At 35.9% G+C, this 17,838-nt stretch overlaps 1 non-coding gene across 1 annotated transcript; it reads left to right on the top strand.

Moving 5' to 3' along the window:
* Positions 1–1,297: 1,297 nt before the first annotated feature.
* LOC112713316 (small nucleolar RNA R71) lies at positions 1,298–1,405 on the top strand. The gene has a single exon (XR_003158289.1). It is a non-coding gene; the product is annotated as a small nucleolar RNA R71 (small nucleolar RNA).
* Positions 1,406–17,838: the final 16,433 nt, after the last annotated feature.

The raw sequence follows: 17,838 nt of genomic DNA, 5'->3' as shown, positions 1-17,838 counted from the left end.
AGTCCATAAGCTTGTTTTCTTGAATTGTCTGCCATCTCTAGTGAGATTTTTGTAGCTTGCACCTCAAAGATCCCTAGCTTCTCCATTACAGAGAGAGGCATGAGGTTTACACTTGACCCTAGGTCACACAAGGCCTTCTTGAAGGTCATGGTGCCTATGGCACAAGGTATTGAGAACTTCCCAGGATCTTGTCTCTTTTGAGGTAGTTTCTGTCTAGACAAGTCATCCAATTCTTTGGTGAGCAAAGGGGGTTCATCCTCCCAAGTTTCATTACCAAATAACTTGTCATTTAGCTTCATGATTGCTCCAAGGTATTTAGCAACTTGCTCTTCAGTGACATACTCATCTTCTTCAGAGGAAGAATACTCATCAGAGCTCATGAATGGCAGAAGTAAATCCAATGGAATCTCTATGGTCTCAGTGGGAGCCTCAGATTCCCATGGTTCCTCATTAGGAAACTCATTGGAAGTCAGTGGATGTCCATTGAGGTCTTCCTCAGTGGCGTTCACTGCCTCTCCCTCCTCTCCAAATTCGGCCATGTTGATGGCCTTGCACTCTCCTTTTGGATTTTCTTCTGTATTGCTTGGAAGAGTACTAGGAGGGAGTTCAGTAATTTTCTTGCTCAGCTGACCCACTTGTGCCTCCAAGTTTCTAATGGAGGACCTTGTTTCAGTCATGAAACTTTGAGTGGTTTTGAAAATAGATCAGAGACCATGGTTGCTAAGTCAGAGGTGTTCTGCTTAGAATTCTCTGTCTGTTGCTGAGAAGATGATGGAAAAGGCTTGCCATTGCTAAACCTGTTTCTTCCACCATTGTTGTTGAAACCTTGTTGAGGTCTCTGTTGATCCTTCCATGAGAGATTTGGATGATTTCTCCATGAAGGATTATAGGTGTTTCCATAGGGTTCTCCCATGTAATTCACCTCTTCCATTAAAGGGTTCTCAGGATCATAAGCTTCTTCTTCAGATGAAGCTTCCTTAGTACTGCCTGGTGCATTTTGCATTCCAGACAGACTTTGAGAAATCATATTGACTTGCTGAGTCAATATCTTGTTCTGAGCCAATATGGCATTCAGAGTATCAATCTCAAGAACTCCTTTCTTCTGATTAGTCCCATTGTTCACAGGATTCCTTTCAGAAGTGTACATGAATTGGTCATTTGCAACCATTTCAATTAGTTCTTGAGCTTCTGTAGGCGTCTTCTTCAGATGAAGAGATCCTCCAGCAGAGCTATCCAAAGACATCTTGGACAGTTCAGACAGACCATCATAGAAAATACCTATGATGCTCCATTCAGAAAGCATATCAGAGGGACACTTTCTGATTAATTGTTTGTATCTTTCCCAAGCTTCATAGAGGGATTCTCCTTCCTTCTGTCTGAAGGTTTGGACTTCCACTCTAAGCTTACTCAATTTTTGAGGTGGAAAGAACTTTGCCAAGAAGGCATTGACTAGCTTTTCCCAAGAGTTCAGGCTTTCTTTAGGTTGTGAGTCCAACCATATTCTAACTCTGTCTCTTACAGCAAAAGGGAATAGCATAAGTCTGTAGACCTCAGGGCCAACCCCATTAGTCTTGACAGTGTCACAGATTTGCAAGAATTTAGCTAAAAACTGATGAGGATCTTCCAATGGAAGTCCATGGAACTTGCAATTCTGTTGCATTAGAGAAACTAATTGAGGCTTAAGCTCAAAGTTGTTTGCTCCAATGGCAGGGATAGAGATGCTTCTCCCATAGAAGTCGGGAGTAGGTGCAGTGAAGTCACCCAGCACCTTCCTTGCATTGTTGGCATTGTTGTTATTTTCGGTGCCATGGGTTCTTCTTTTTTGAAGATTTCTGTTAGGTCCTCTACAGAGAGTTGTGCCTTAGCTTCTCTTAGCTTTCGCTTCAAGGTCCTTTCAGGTTCAGGATCAGCCTCAACAAGAATGCTTTTGTCTTTGCTCCTGCTCATATGAAAGAGAAGAGAACAAGAAAATATGAAATCCTCTATGTCACAGAATAGAGATTCCTTGAGGTGTCAGAGGAAAAGAAAAATGGAAGGAAGAGGTAGAAAATTCGAACTTATCAAGAAAGATGGAGTTCGAATTGTGCATTAAGAAATAGTGTTAGTCCATAAATAGAAGGATGTGAGAAGAGTGGAAGAAATTTTCGAAAATAATTTAAAAAGATTTTAAAAACATTTTGAAAAACTTTAATTGATTTTCGAAAACCATGATTAAGAAAGAAGTAAAGTGATTTTTGAAAAAGATTTTGAAATTAGAAATAAAAAAGATTTGATTGAAAACTATTTTAAAAAAGATGTGGTTAAGAAGATATGATTGGTTTTTAAAAAGATGTGATTGAGAAGATATGATTTGAAAAACATTTTAAAAAAAAGATTTGATTTTAAAAATTAATGACTTGGCTAACAAGAAAAGATATGATTCAAACATTAAACATTTCTCAACAGAAAAGGCAACATACTTGAATTGTTGAATCAAATCATTAATTGATAGCAAGTATTTTTGAAAATGGAAAGAAATTGATTTTGAAAAAGATTTGATTGAAAATATATGATTTGAAAAAGATTTGATTTTGAAAAATTTTGAAAATTTGAAAAAATTTGCTTTGAAAACAGAATCTTCCCTCTTGTTGCATCCTGGCGTTAAACGCCCAGAATGGTGCACATTCTGGCGTTTAACGCCCAAAGCACTACCCTTTTGGGCATTAAACGCCCAGCCAGGCACCCTGGCTGGCGTTTAAATGCCAGTTTGCCTTCCTCACTGGGCGTTTTGAACGCCCAGCTTTTTCTGTGTAATTCCTCTGCTGAATGTTTTGAATCTTCAATTCTCTGTATTATTGACTTGAAAAGACACAAATTAAAAATATTTTTGGATTTTTAATAATGAGGAATAGTCAAAATGCAACTAAAATCAAATAAAAATGCATGCAAGACACCAAACTTAGCAGTTTGTATACTGCTGACACTAACAAAATGAGAATGCATATGAGACACATAAACACTCAAGTCAAGAGAATTTAAAAATCAGAGCAATGAAATCATCAAGAACAACTTGAAGATTAATGAAGACACATGCATGAATGCAAAAAGAACAGAAACATGCAATTGACACCAAACTTAACATGAGACTCTAGACTCAATAAGAAACATAAAATATTTTTGGTTTTTATGATTTTGTAATTTTTTTTGGATTTTTCGAAAATTAAGTGAAGAGAAAAATAAAAATATCAAAATTCTTAATGAGAATTCCAGGAATCATGCAATGTTAGTCTAAAGTTTCAGTCTAAAGAAATTAGACATGGATGAACAAGCTTCAGCAGGACATTGCATTCAAGAGCTAAATTGATGAAGATCAATCAGCTTTGGTGATGATAAGAACATCACCTTGAAACACTAGAATTCATTCTTAAGAACTCTGAAGAAAAATACCTAATCTAAGCAACAAGATGAACCGTCAGTTGTCCATACTCGAACAATCCCCGGCAACGGCGCCAAAAACTTGGTGGGCGAAGGTTTGATCATCAATGGCGCCATCAACATGGTACGCACAATTGTAATCTCAACTCTTTATCACAACTTCGCACAACTAACCAGCAAGTGTACTGGGTCGTCCAAGTAATAAACCTTACGCGAGTAAGGGTCAATCCCACAGAGATTGTTGGTATGAAGCAAGCTATGGTCACCTTGTAAATCTTAGTCAGGCAAACTCAAATGGTTATGAATGATGAATAAGACATAAAGATAAAGATAGAGATACTTATGTAATTCATTGGTGGAAATTTCAGATAAGCGTATGAAGATGGTTGGTCCCTTCCGTCTCTCTGCTTTCCTACTGTCTTCATCCAATCCTTCTTACTCCTTTCCATGGCAAGCTGTATGTAGGGTTTCACCGTTGTCAGTGGCTACCTCCCATCCTCTCAGTGAAAATGTTCAACGCACCCTGTCACGGCACGGCTATTCAGCTGTCGGTTCTCGATCATGTCGGAATAGAATCCAGTGATTCTTTTGCGTCTGTCACTAATGCCCCACAATCGCGAGTTTGAAGCTCGTCACAGTCATTCAATCATTGAATCCTACTCAGAATACCACAGACAAGGTTTAGACCTTCCGGATTCTCTTGAATGCCGCCATCAATTCTAGCTTATACCATGAAGATTCCGGTTAAAGAATCCAAGAGATATCCACCCAATCTAAGGTAGAACGGAGGTGGTTGTCAGGCACACGTTCATAGGTGAGAATGATGATGAGTGTCACAGATCATCACATTCATCAAGTTGAAGAACAAGTGATATCTTGGAACAAGAACAAGCTGAATTGAATAGGAGAACAATAGTAATTGCATTAATACTCGAGGTACAGCAGAGCTCCACACCTTAATCTATGGTGTGTAGAAACTCCACCGTTGAAAATACATAAGAATAAGGTCTAGGCATGGCTGTGAGGCCAACCTCCCAATGATCTAAGAACTAGATGTCAAAAGATGATCTAGAGATCTAAAAATGATCAAAAGATGAAAATACAATAGCAAAAGGTCCTATATATAGAGAACTAGTAGCCTAGGGTTTACAGAGATGAGTAAATGACATAAAAATCCACTTCCGGGCCCACTTGGTTTGTGCTTGGGCTGAGCATTGAAGCATTTTCGTGTAGAGACTTCTCTTGGAGTTAAATGCCAGCTTTTGTGCTAGTTTGGGCGTTTAACTCCCATTCTTGTGCCAGTTCCGGCGTTTAACGGCAGACACTTTTGAGCTGATTTGGAACGCCGGTTTGGGCCATCAAATCTTGGGCAAAGTATGGACTATTATATATTTCTGGAAAGCCCAGGATGTCTACTTTCCGACGCCGTTGAGAGCGCGCCAATTGGGCTTCTTTAGCTCCAGAAAATTCACTTTGAGTGCAGGGAGGTCAGAATCCAACAGCATCTGCAGTCCTTTTCAGCCTCTGAATCAGATTTTTGCTCAAGTCCCTCAATTCCAGCCAGAAAATACCTGAAATCATAGAAAAACACACAAACTCATAGTAAAGTCTAGAAAAGTGAATTTTAACTAAAAACTAATAAAAATATACTAAAAACTAACTAGAACATACTAAAAACAATGCCAAAAAGCGTACAAATTATTCGATCATCAGTTATATTTCCAGATAAGTCAACCACTTTTGCCAACTCTAAGTAGTTACTTTGAGATTTTCATCAAATTCGTCTTTACAGTTGGGGGTAGCTAGTTTGGCAAATTTATACAAGTTTTTGTGTCGGCATCGCAATACAACTGTAAAGAGATGGACAATCTGCTTATTCTACTTTTCGTTTGGACATAGGAGCGTATGCTGTGGATGGCACCCGTTCTTCGTAATGAGCTTTCAGTGGGTGGCATTTTAATTAGGCGACAGTAATGGTTATCGTCATTATTATTTATCTGTTGTTGTTATTGTTGTTGTTGTTGTTGTTGTTGTTGTTGTTGTTGTTGTTGTTGTTGTTGTTATTATATCTAATGTAAACTGATTTAGGTGGAGTCGTTGGCACCAGCTAAGAAATTATAGTCGAATGTCTACGGAACAATTTAGGCAACAACTATATGAAATGGGTGTTAACCATGAGTTTATGCAAGTATGGAGCCTTGAACCTCCTTAAAAAGTTGGATCCAATGTGCCTCGTGCAAAACATATTCCACGCTCTTGGCGGTGCCCATGTGCTGTTACTACGAGCTACTGCTGCATCGATGGAGTTATGGCGGTCAGAAATAATACCCACGCCATCTCGAGTAACAACATATCTTTGCAAATTATTAAGAAAAAGCTCCCATGCATCTGCTGTCTCACTCTCCACGATGGCAAAAGCAATCGGCACAATATTTATGTTGCCGTCTTATACAACCTCAATTAAAAGTATACTTTTATATTTTTCATATACATGTGTGCCATCAACCTACACTGAAGACTTACAGTGTCTAAATGCTGTAATACACGGATAGAAGCTGCAAAATACCCGATGGAGGACTCTGACATCATTCACCTCCTCGCTCTCAGGATAAAGAAGTAGAGTTTTTATTTGAACATGAGACCTTGGCATATTGGCGCACATTGCTTTTAACCATACTGGCATAGTCTAGTAAGAAAATTTTCAATCACCAAAAATTTTTGCAACAGACTTTTGTTTTGCCAATAAAGCCTTGCGGTAACTTACAATGTAGTTGAAATTGCATTGAACTTCTGCAATATATATTCACCTTTATCGATGTGTCTGCTTCAACCAACAGCCTGATAGCATCTGTAATCGTGTCTGAGTCTAACTTGGCATGATCTTGTGAAATCCTCCCCATGGTGCACGTGTGTTTTCCATTGTATGCCCTGATCTCCTAACAACCTTTCTTCCGGATTAAGCTAGTTTGGATAAGCCAATCGCATCTTAAACCATACTCCTTGCATTTTGCATAGAATGTCTGTGGCTCCGACTCATACACAGTGTAATCAACTCCTCTAGATATAGTGTAGCTTTTGATTACAGAGATCACCGACCTTCTAAAACTTAATTCTATTCCAATACTAAACTCACTATCTTTCACTGTAACACTGCCTTTACCTATGAAATGTGAACCACCGTTAGTTGGTCAAGGCTATATAATGAAATGGTAATGGTCACTTTAATTAATAAACTTAACATATCCAAATTCGCATACTCAATAAATTTCGGAGCATGTATGGCTGAGAGATCCAAAGTTCACACAAAAGACGAAACACCAAAGGAGTGCTGGTTGACAACTAGGGTTGGTAATGGGTAGGGTAGGGTTTGGACTCTATCCTATGTAATACCCTAATATTTAAATCCTTATGCTCGAGTCATAAGTCAATGATAATAAGGTGGTACGACTCTCAAGGGAGATTTTTAATACGTAATTATAAGTAAAATTGAAAGGAGTATTAATCGAGAAGCCTGAAAAGAGTAAAAATAAAATCGCAAAATCGTATCACTCATGTATCGACAACTAAAAGATAAAATGTGAAGTCGAAAGCGATATACAGAAGAAGGCATTAAGTAGAATAAGAGAAGGACAATATATATATATATATATATATATATATATATATATATATATATATATATATATATATATATATATATATATATATATATATATCTAAGTAAATAGCCACCAGTCGCGACCCGCAAAGTTTTGGCCAACTAGGGTATAGTATAAAATCAGTTTGACAATCATATCTCCTAATCATTCCCAAATGATACACAAGGGCCTTTATAGGCAAGTTTTCAAAAGGATTAAATACATAGAATGAGTTCTTTAAAAATAAAAGCAGAGAGAATCTAAGCAAAAGTAAATAAGAGATCTTAGAGGTCTTCGCCGTCTTTCAGACAAACCACAGCTCACTGCAGAGCACCTAGACCTGCATCTGAAAAATAAGAGATATATACAGAATGAGAACTCCTGACCCATGGGTTCCCAGTACGGTAAAAGTACCAAATAAATACAATGCATTGTAATAAAAACTCACTAAGCATCCTAAACTTTCTTTCACCAAATATTCACCCTATGTTCTCGTTAATCCATAAAATGGGCAACTGTCATAAGGGAATGCTAAATCTGATTCATATTCCTCATGCTTCCCAACTTTCTAACTCTCTGACAATTCACAATCAGAATTGTAAACAAAACCATCCTCAGCTATTCTGTCTCAGCAATTCTATATCATTACCTCATATCCTCACTTGGAGCAAGTGAGATAACTTCACTGCGTCTACCCAGTGAGCTCAAATTATCTCATTCTCTACTTGGAGCAAGTGAAATCACTTCACTACGTCTATCCAGGGAGATCAATTAACTCATTCAATAATCATCATCATTATTCAATTTCATCATCAACTCATCTCATCAAGAACAGCCCTCAGTTTCAACCGTCACCAGCATGAGGGACCTCTCAGTTGTACAAATACAAGCAACACAGGCAAGTAATACACAGTAAGGTACAAGTAGAACAAGTAGCACATAATCAGGTAACATAGAATATATGATATACTAATCCAAAACAAATAGGCAATCCCAAAGAATTCAAATATATGCAAATGATGTATGCCTGCCCTATGGCTGATGATATCATCTGTCGGTTACATAGCCAACCCGACATGTCCTAATAGCTAACCACCAGACAGTTCCTGCGAGCGCGCATCCCCAAGCTCAAAATCATAACCAATCAAAATAAAATATCCATGAGGGAGAGTTCATCCGGAAAGGTCTAAGTGTCCGGCCACATCTTACAATGCAGGGTCAAGAAAATCTCAGATCTCAACCTGAAGCAAGTGGAGCCAACCTACCGCATGTACCCAAGGAAATCCGAGACTCAGATAGTCTCAATCTCAAATTATACTCGTCTGGGAGCAAGTGAAGGCCAACCACTCATCTACCCCAGGAGTCTCAAACCAAACCCGGAGCAAGTGGAATCACTCTACATGTATATCTACCTAGGTAGGTATATCTCACCATGTCTTGGAGCAAGCGGAATCACTCCACTGCATCTACCCAGGCGGGTATATCTCACCATGTCCTGGAGCAAGCGGAATCACTCCACTGCATCTACCCAGGCAGGTATATCTCACCACGTTTTAGAGCAAGTGGAGCAATGCCACTGCATCTACCCAGGCAGGTATATCACAATCAGGATAATATTTAATATCAATCTCTTAATAGTTATCATTCTCAATGACAATCTCGTAATCATCATCATCCTCTTTATCAATCTCATAGTCATCATCATTCTCATTAACAATCTCATCATCATCATCACTCTCGATAACAATCTCATAATCATCATTATTTTCATGATTCATTATTAATTCTCCCCTTACTTCATCCCCAAGTTATCACTTTTCCTAGATTCTTCTCATTACTAGGCATACTATTCTAATTCAGGACTAAAAGAATGAAACTAGGGGGCTTAGAGGTTTAAAATTCGGTTTTAAAAACACAAAACACATAGTTGCTGAAAACAGGACCACGCGTGGTAAGCGGAAAAAGGGAGTGGCGTATGAGCGTCGTCCATGCGTACGCATGGAAATCAGAGAGGGGGAGTAACGCGTACACGTGGAGGCATTTTGTGCTTCGCGTACAAATCCGGAACAATACCATCAAAACTCTCTGGTTTTTCTGCCACGTAGTAGCATCCACACAACAACGCATACGTGTCGGCCACACACATGCGTGGGGGGCAAATTATATGGGTTACCCATGCGCATCGGCCATGCGTACGCGTGAGCGTACGTTTTCTTAAAAATTATTTTCTTAAAAATTTTACTAAGTCTGAAAAAGCTGCAGAATTTCATTTTCAAACCTCAAACTTCCGCTACACATAACTTCTTCTTCAAAATTCCTTTTTCAACCATTTCTGAATCATTGGAAAGATCGCTGAATGAACTTTCATAAAAATTTAAATTTTGAAGAATTCCTAACTCCGAGGACTGAGTTACGGACCGTCAAAGTTGGTCAAAAATCAGTTTTTACTCAAAAACAGAAATCACCAATTTTTCCAATGTTCACAAGCTAAATTCATTTCCACTCATCCAAATGACCACAACCCAACCACATTCACATAATTACACTCAACTAAAACCAAACCTACCTCATCTACACAATTCAATTCAATTTTGTCACCTTCCACTCCTAAATTCCTAATTTCTTATTATTCCACATTCCTCCCATTTATCCACACACTCAATATTCAATATCCATTCAATCTCATATGACATCACATAATACACACATTACTTACCTTCCTTACCTCTTTCCAGCCTCCGGCCCAAATTCACAATTTAAATGCATATTCCACAAACCAATATTCATTATTCATTTCATCAAATTCTCAACACACCAATCATACAAATTCACACAATTCTCAACCCAATCATTAATTTACGTTACATATCAACTATGCATATTAGTACCAACCATTTACACAATCCAAATTTAATCCTAGGGACATTTAGCCTAAGAATTCTCATCACACCACACGGTACTTAAATGAAACTTGAGTTGTACCTCTTGGAGCCAAACCAATTGAGCCTCTTCTTTGGAAGTCTCCACCAACCTTAGCTTCAAGCCTTACCAAAGCTCCACAAGCACCACCAACCTCTCAATTGTGCACCAAAATCAACCAATACTCTAACATAATAAATTTCACACTTACAATCAACCTAGGGTTCATGAAAATGATAAATCACAAGGGTTGGAGGGTTTTTTACCTTAACCCACTGTACTTTATGATGAATATCACCAATGGCTCATACTAGAGCACCCCTAAATAACCAAAATCAATAGATTTCCTTAAAACTCAAACCAAATTCGAATTTAATGAGAAAAACAAAAAATTGGGCAGAGGACAGTAGAATACTCACCACAAAACTTAGATAGAATTGTAGAGGATGAGAAGAGCGACGTGTGGCCGCAAACGACTCTTTCAATCAGAGTTCTGGATCAAAAGTTATGGTGATTTAAAGTTTTGTGGAGTTAGGATTTTCTCTCTTCTTCCTTTTTTCTCCATAGCTCCGCCTCTCTCTCATTTCCTAAGGTAAATGAGCTGAAATACTCATAACTAATGTTTATATATGTTGGGTCTTGGGTCCAGTTCATTCGGTTTAACCTGTTGGCCCAACTTTGGGCCAAAACCTTTAAGATTATAGTTTTAAATCGTATTTTAAATATTTATAGCTTTCCAAATTATAATTTCTCATTTTCTAACTTTATTCACTTATAATTAATTTATTCAACTGCAGTACCAGACAGATCTCAGCCGGTATTGCCGGTCAAATTTTCAGTGTGCATTTTTACGCAGAAAACTATGTTTTCTGACTCAAAAAAATTCACTGAGTCCAAATATCATATTTAAATTATCAAATTCTAATTGCTAAATTTTCTAACCATATTTGCTCCTATTTAATTAATTACGATCTGACCAGATTTTACATCCTAACCCTGCCTGTGGGTTAATTTTTTTTTAAATTCAACCATATCCTACCTGTGGGTTGAGGATCTCTAAACTCTAACCCTATCTACACTCTAAAGTTCACAACCCAACCCTACTCGACCCTACCCATAGGAAAATCAAAATTTTTTTAAGCAAATATAAAATTTAATCGTTTTATATTTTATACATAATAAAATAGAAAAAATTAAGTTTAAATTAAAATTAAAAATAATAAAATATTAAAAATCCAACATAAAACTACAAATAGCATGATTATCAAGTTCTTAATAAAATTAAAATAACACAAACTAAGATAAATGTCTTGTCACTCTTCTTCTAACTCTTCATTACTCTTTAAAAAACAAATATAATAAATTTATAATTTAAATGATTAGGTTAGTGATTGTTTAAAATTTTTATAAGAAAGAGATTGTGGATTCAATACCCACTTTGTTCATTACACATAAATTTTAAATATATATTATATAATATATAATATATTAAGAGTACAGATAGTGTATACCCTAAACTCGCACCTGACCCTACCTGCAAGCAAATCTACATAGTACACTACCCTACTCACAGTGGGTCGGATAAATAATCTTATTCGATTGGGTTAGATTAGGTTAGGTATCTACAGATAGGGTAAACCTGCATCCAACTCTACCTGCAAGCAAACCCGCAGAGTACCCTACCCTACCCGCAGTGGGTCAGGTAGGCAACCCTACCTAATTGGATTAGATCGGGTTGTGTACCTGCGAGTAGGGTACATGTTGCCAGTCCTATTAATAATCCTACCTGATCGGGTTAGATCAGGTTGAGTACCTGTGCTTAAGGTTAACGGTGTAGAAACATATGATATTCAACCAAGACAAACTTTCAATAATTTTTCTGTATATAGGATGTTATAAGATTAGTCTACTCAGGGCAGAATGTCATGCCCCATTTATATGGAAGATATAAAGGCATTTTGGATGATGAATGAGGGTAAGAATTCGTGGTTTGATTGTCGTTGAAGGTTCCTCAATATTGATCATTCTTTTTGGTACAACAAAGACTCGTTTAGGAATAATAGAACTAAATAAGAAGAGACACTCGTGAGATTAAGTGGTTTGCAAGTTTGGCATCGTCTCAGAAGAATCCCAAGGATCATCGATAACAGGGTAGGTGTGAGACCTTCAGAACTTGGTAAGGAGCATAATTGGACCAAGCACAGTATATTTTAAGACTTTCCCTACTGGAAAGACAATTCGGTCGACATTATCTTGACGTAATGCACATTGAAAAGAACGTGTTTGATAACATGCACACGGTAATGGATGATGACAGGACAAAGGATAATGATAAGGTAAGTTTAGACTTGGTGGACATTTGTAGGCGGTCATATCTGAACTTAACAAGACTTGATAATGGCAGGTGGGCTAAACCAAAGACGGTGTTTGCTCTAACAAATAACCAGAGACAATATTTGTAGGTAGATTAAAGGATTGAGGTTTTTCGATGGTTACGTCTCTAACTTAGGTTGGTGTGCAAACATCTCACAAGGTAGACTTACTGGATTGAAGAGTCATGATTGTCATGTCTTTATGGGGTCATTGCTTCCTGTCGCATTCTGAGAACTTCCTACTGACATCTGAAAATCTCTTACAGAAATAAGTGAGTTTTTTAGGAATTTATGTTCTACAAAACTCAACGTAAATTATCTCACAGTCATAGAGAAGAACATTTCGATCATACTTTGAAAGTTAGAAAGGATATTTCCTCTCAAATATTTTGATGTCATGGAACACTTAGCAATCTACCTGTCGTACGAAACAAAAGTATGCGGGCCAATCTAATTTAGGTGGATGTATCCGTTTGAAAAGATGTTTGGATCATTCAAGCGCATCGTGAAGAATTGAGCTCAGATCGAGGGTAGTATATGCGAAGCCTTTCTAGCTAAAGAAATATCCGCATTTTGCTCCTTCTATTTTGAGCCTCATGTTGAGTCACATAAAACAAGAGTTGGAAGGAATGATGAGAGTGGAGAATCCTCGTCAGGTGGACCAACGTATTCAATATTTGTTCCAAAAGGAGTTGCAATAGGCGCGGGTAGTGAATATTGGTTAGAGAAAAAGAAAATTGATGTCGCACATCTGCATGTGTTACTTAACTGTGACCAGGTTTTATCCTACCTGATGTGAGTTTTTAAGTCTTCATAACTATTACATGTAGTTAGATACTATCTTCATCATCTAATCAAAACTTCATTACACTGAAATTTTCTTATTTATCCTATTGTTAGGTTATTCCAAAAAACAAATCCTGATACATCACTTAAAAATTTTCTCCCTTGGTTCAGAGAATACGTCAGAGTGCATCCAGCTAACACTACAGATTCGATACTAGTTGCAATTAGTTGGGGTCCAATGAATAAGGGCACAAGCTACCTGATATACAATATTAATGGATATCGGTTTCATTCTTACAATGGTCGGTTGAAAAAAAATACAGATAACAATGGGTCCGGGTTCGTGGAGATTCAAGTGGTGCTCATTTTGATTGGTATAGTGTGTCGCACAATATAATTCAATTGGAGTATTTTGGTCGCACTACGTACAAGGTCTACATGTTTAAATGTCAATGTATGATTCAAGTTCACAACAAGAAACACGAAAGCACAAAGATTACAATATTAATGAAGTAAATGTGACCAGAAAATATAGGCACTACCATTCTTTTATTCTATCTCAAAATGCACGATAGGTATACTATTTGTCTTATTTGGGGTCATGCTAGTCTAGTTAGGTGGTTGTGGTTAAGACTAAACTAAGAGATCGTATCGAGTCTAATGGCACAGAGTGTCAATAACCTTTCCAAATTCATGACCCAACTCCTTCGAAAATGGTGGTTGATATTGGTGATCTGATCACCCTTAGGTCGACTGTTATGAATGATGACATCATTGACCTTTGGATAGATGATGACACACTACTACTGGACAATGATGATCTTCAAGAAGAAGACGGGGTTGATGGAGACGAAGAAGAAGAAGAAGAAAACGAGTTCGATAATTAGGAAATTATCTCGAAGGAGGAAGATGATGAACCAGAGGAAGAAGATGATGAATCTGAATAAGATTAATGTCAATATAGTTCTATCTTATGTATTTTGTTATCAAACTTTTATTTTATGTTTGCAATCTGTATGATTGATATTTTACATTATATAAATCATTGTTTTCAGATAAAATACTAATTTATTCATTGTTAAATGAGAGTTGACTATCAATTATTAACTATCAGGTCCATAATTGATTGAAAAAAATAAAAAATATTGACGCTACCGGAGAATTTACCGATGAAAAATCCCAATGGTAGCGATCATTCAAATTATTTATAAAAAAATTTTCGTCGGATTTTTCTGACGGTAAAGTGGCACAAAGGCTAAACTTATGGCGTCAACGTTACCGTCGAATTTTTTTCGCCGGTAATGTTCATCAGATTTTTTTCCCATGAACCATCATATTCCGACGCTAAATCCACCACAAGTTACCGACGAGGTTTATACCATCGGATTTAATTCGACGAAATATCTGTCGGTAAATCCGACAATACTCAGCGTGTTTCTTGTAGTGAGCCCTGTTGACAATTACATCTGCTTCATTTTACACCACCAAGTTGCCTGCCTCGTCTTTGTCATCGTGTTCGTCATCGACTTCGTAATTGGCTTCAAATTCCTCTTCATTGTCGTTGTTATCTTATTCTCAATCTATATCCTCGGGTTCGTTCATATTCACCTCCTCGCCAACGGCGTCCAGCCCAAATGTTGTTTAAATTCAATGTACAACTCTATCATCGGCACGTGAAATTGGGTTTGTTAATAAACATAGAATATCTACTGTATACATGCGTCGTCATGATTATTGTATATAATGTTGCTCACCCTCTTTAAAATGTGACTTTGTATATTCTCACAAAGACTATTTCGCGACTCTACAAAACTCATGTTCATGGAATAACAAAAGAAAAACGGATATTCACAAATAAAATTCACTTCCTCATGTGTGTTTGATATGATCTCGCCGTTATAATACACTCACAAATTTGCAATACCTTTCATAACCTCAACATTATCTTACCCAAATTTTTTTGACACTACTAATTGTCACTTAAAAAATTACAAGTACGAAAGAGAGATAAATGATAATAGTATTTGTAGACAATGCTTGGATTAAAATATTTTATTTAATTAAAATGCAATCTGTACTTTAAAAACTGTAACATACAGTTTAAAAAGTACAACTTGTGTTTTGTAGATTTTAAAATAAAAAATTAATATTACAAAACGTAATGCAACCTACGTTTTGCAAATTGTATGTTAAAAATATTAAAACACTAATTACAATTTGAATTTTGCAGGATTAAAATAAAAAAAATGAAATGAAATCATAGATTATGTTTTAGCAGTATAAATACTTTATATACATTTATTTCATTGTGCAACACTAATATTTTTTTATATATAAAAAAAATAGACATTAAATGTTAGTATTAAAGGGAGGGAAAATGTGCAAAGTCTTACAACAAAAAAGAAAAAAATTCAGTTGATTTCATCATATTTGAAGTCACAGATTTTCACACATTCAGCTGTAATATTAAATCTTTTTCAATATTCGCTGTTGTATAATTGGTAATTCATACTTTTATGGCATTGTTGAAAATATTTTCTAAGATGATCTATTTATTTGGATTTTACGAAAATTTACTTTTGTTTGATATAATTACCAAAACAGAAAAGGTCAAATGATTATTTTTAGTATAATAATATTGACACTCTTATTTTTAATAATATTACTCTATATATTATTTTTTTGTATTATATATTTACATAAATTTTAAAAATTATTAAAATAAGAGTATCAATATCAATAGTTGCAAAAAAAATTGGTAAAAATATAACATAATGCGTATTGGGGGAAAAAGAAAAAAAAAATCAACATAAAGCTCATATTTGTGTTTATGATTATTATAAGGCAAAAAGCAACTTCCAGTATTTAGTTTTGATTGTAATCAAAATGTGAAAATAAAACATCGAAACTGGATTATTTTTATGAACTGCTTATTTTGTGTTAAAAATACTTTTCTTTTGTGTTTCAAAGCAAACTCTATTAACATTCTATGGGTTTGTTACGGTTAACTATTTAAAGGGGGAATGACATGGGTGAACAGTTTTAGACTCTAGTAGAAATGGAGAATTAGCTAATATTAATTGATTAAAATAAAAAAAAAGAAAAGAAAAAGTGTTGTACGAAGAACATATCATTAATTGTATTTAGACATAATCATTTCCTGGTTTTGATTACTTTACTTTAATTTTTATCACTGTTTGGTTCTGACAAATAAAATCTTCCGTCGATCCTTTCTTATCCAGCCAACATATCTATGGCTTTATATCATATAATCATTTTGTCTCGAACAATCATTAAGTGCAATTATGCTAAATGTATATTTAAAATTATTTATTAAAATTAATTATTAATATAAAATATTTATTAAAATATATATTAAATATAAATTAAAAATATTTATATAAAAGTAAATAATACTTTTGTATTAACTAAATTAATAATTTGGCTATTTTTAACAACCATCCCTAATCTTTGAAGATTCTAAGAACATGCTACGTGTAACACCCTAATTTTTAACACCTCATGATCATACTAAAAGTCTGAGTGCTACTTACCTCTAAACCTTTTTATTATATACTATTTTTATTTAATATTGAGCCTTCGCGAATACGAACCGAAACTTTAATTAAGAAAACGAAAAGAGACTTTATTTTACGCCACTAAATCACAAAAGTATATATATTCACATAGTATTAAATACATAAACTTATTTCAAGATTCCCAAAAACAAATCCTACCCCTCTAAAAACTCTAACTAACAAGGCGAGGGGAAAACAAATCCTAACAACTCAACTTATAAACATATTCCTCTGTGTTCCCGTAACTTAACAATGAGTCTTTGCATCTGTAGCTGAAAAGGGGTGGAGATAGGGGGTAAGAACCGGAAAGTTCTTAGTAGGGTCGGAGTTAGAAGTTAAGTTCATTTTGCCATTATTAACCAACCGCAACTAACAACAAAACACTTATAAGCATGAATAATAAAAGAACTCAGAGGTCAATCAGTCACGCAGCACACACACACAATCACAGAGTTACACAGCACAGAGATATGCGCAAACAAGCATGATGCATGTCTATTCCTATCGCAGGTAATGAGCTCATTTGTCGGTTTCGACCCGCACCCGACGCAATCCGACCCGCAAGTCAGATAAGGCATTCCAGCGGCATAACCTCTGCAAGTTTCCACTTCTTGCAGGCGCTGATTCTCCAGCTGAAGTATGCCGAACATGACCTCTGCAAGTACTTGCAGGCGCTGATTCTCCAGTTGAAGCATGTGCCACTTTCTCCTGGAAGCCGTTCCATACACACGGGAGTCCCCGCACAATCATTCAAAAACAAAGCCCACGGCTTAACACTTTCACATCGGCACCATAACTATTTACTTTCCGTCACCCTCTCGTGACCTTTCAATCATTCTCATAAGTACACGTGCTGGTTTATCTTCTCTTTTTCTTTTAAAACTAAAACCACATCTTTATGCCATTCTCCAAAATCTTTAAAACAATTAATAATCCAACCGACTCCAGCAGCAAAAATATTTCTTTAATAATTCAAAATCAGTTAATATATTTCTTAAAACTTTTGAAAATTCTATTTCTTATTCCCAAAATAATTAAAGCATCCCAGCTAGTTGTTCATACATAACTAAATCAAAATCTCAAGAAAACAACAATAATTCAATAATAATTTAACATAAACTCATTCAAATT

Source organism: Arachis hypogaea, chromosome 9 (genome assembly GCF_003086295.3).
Source record: "Arachis hypogaea cultivar Tifrunner chromosome 9, arahy.Tifrunner.gnm2.J5K5, whole genome shotgun sequence".
Lineage (NCBI taxonomy): Eukaryota > Viridiplantae > Streptophyta > Magnoliopsida > Fabales > Fabaceae > Arachis > Arachis hypogaea.
The sequence above is the reverse complement of the archived record's forward strand: the minus strand, read 5'-3'. Positions and strand labels throughout refer to the sequence as shown.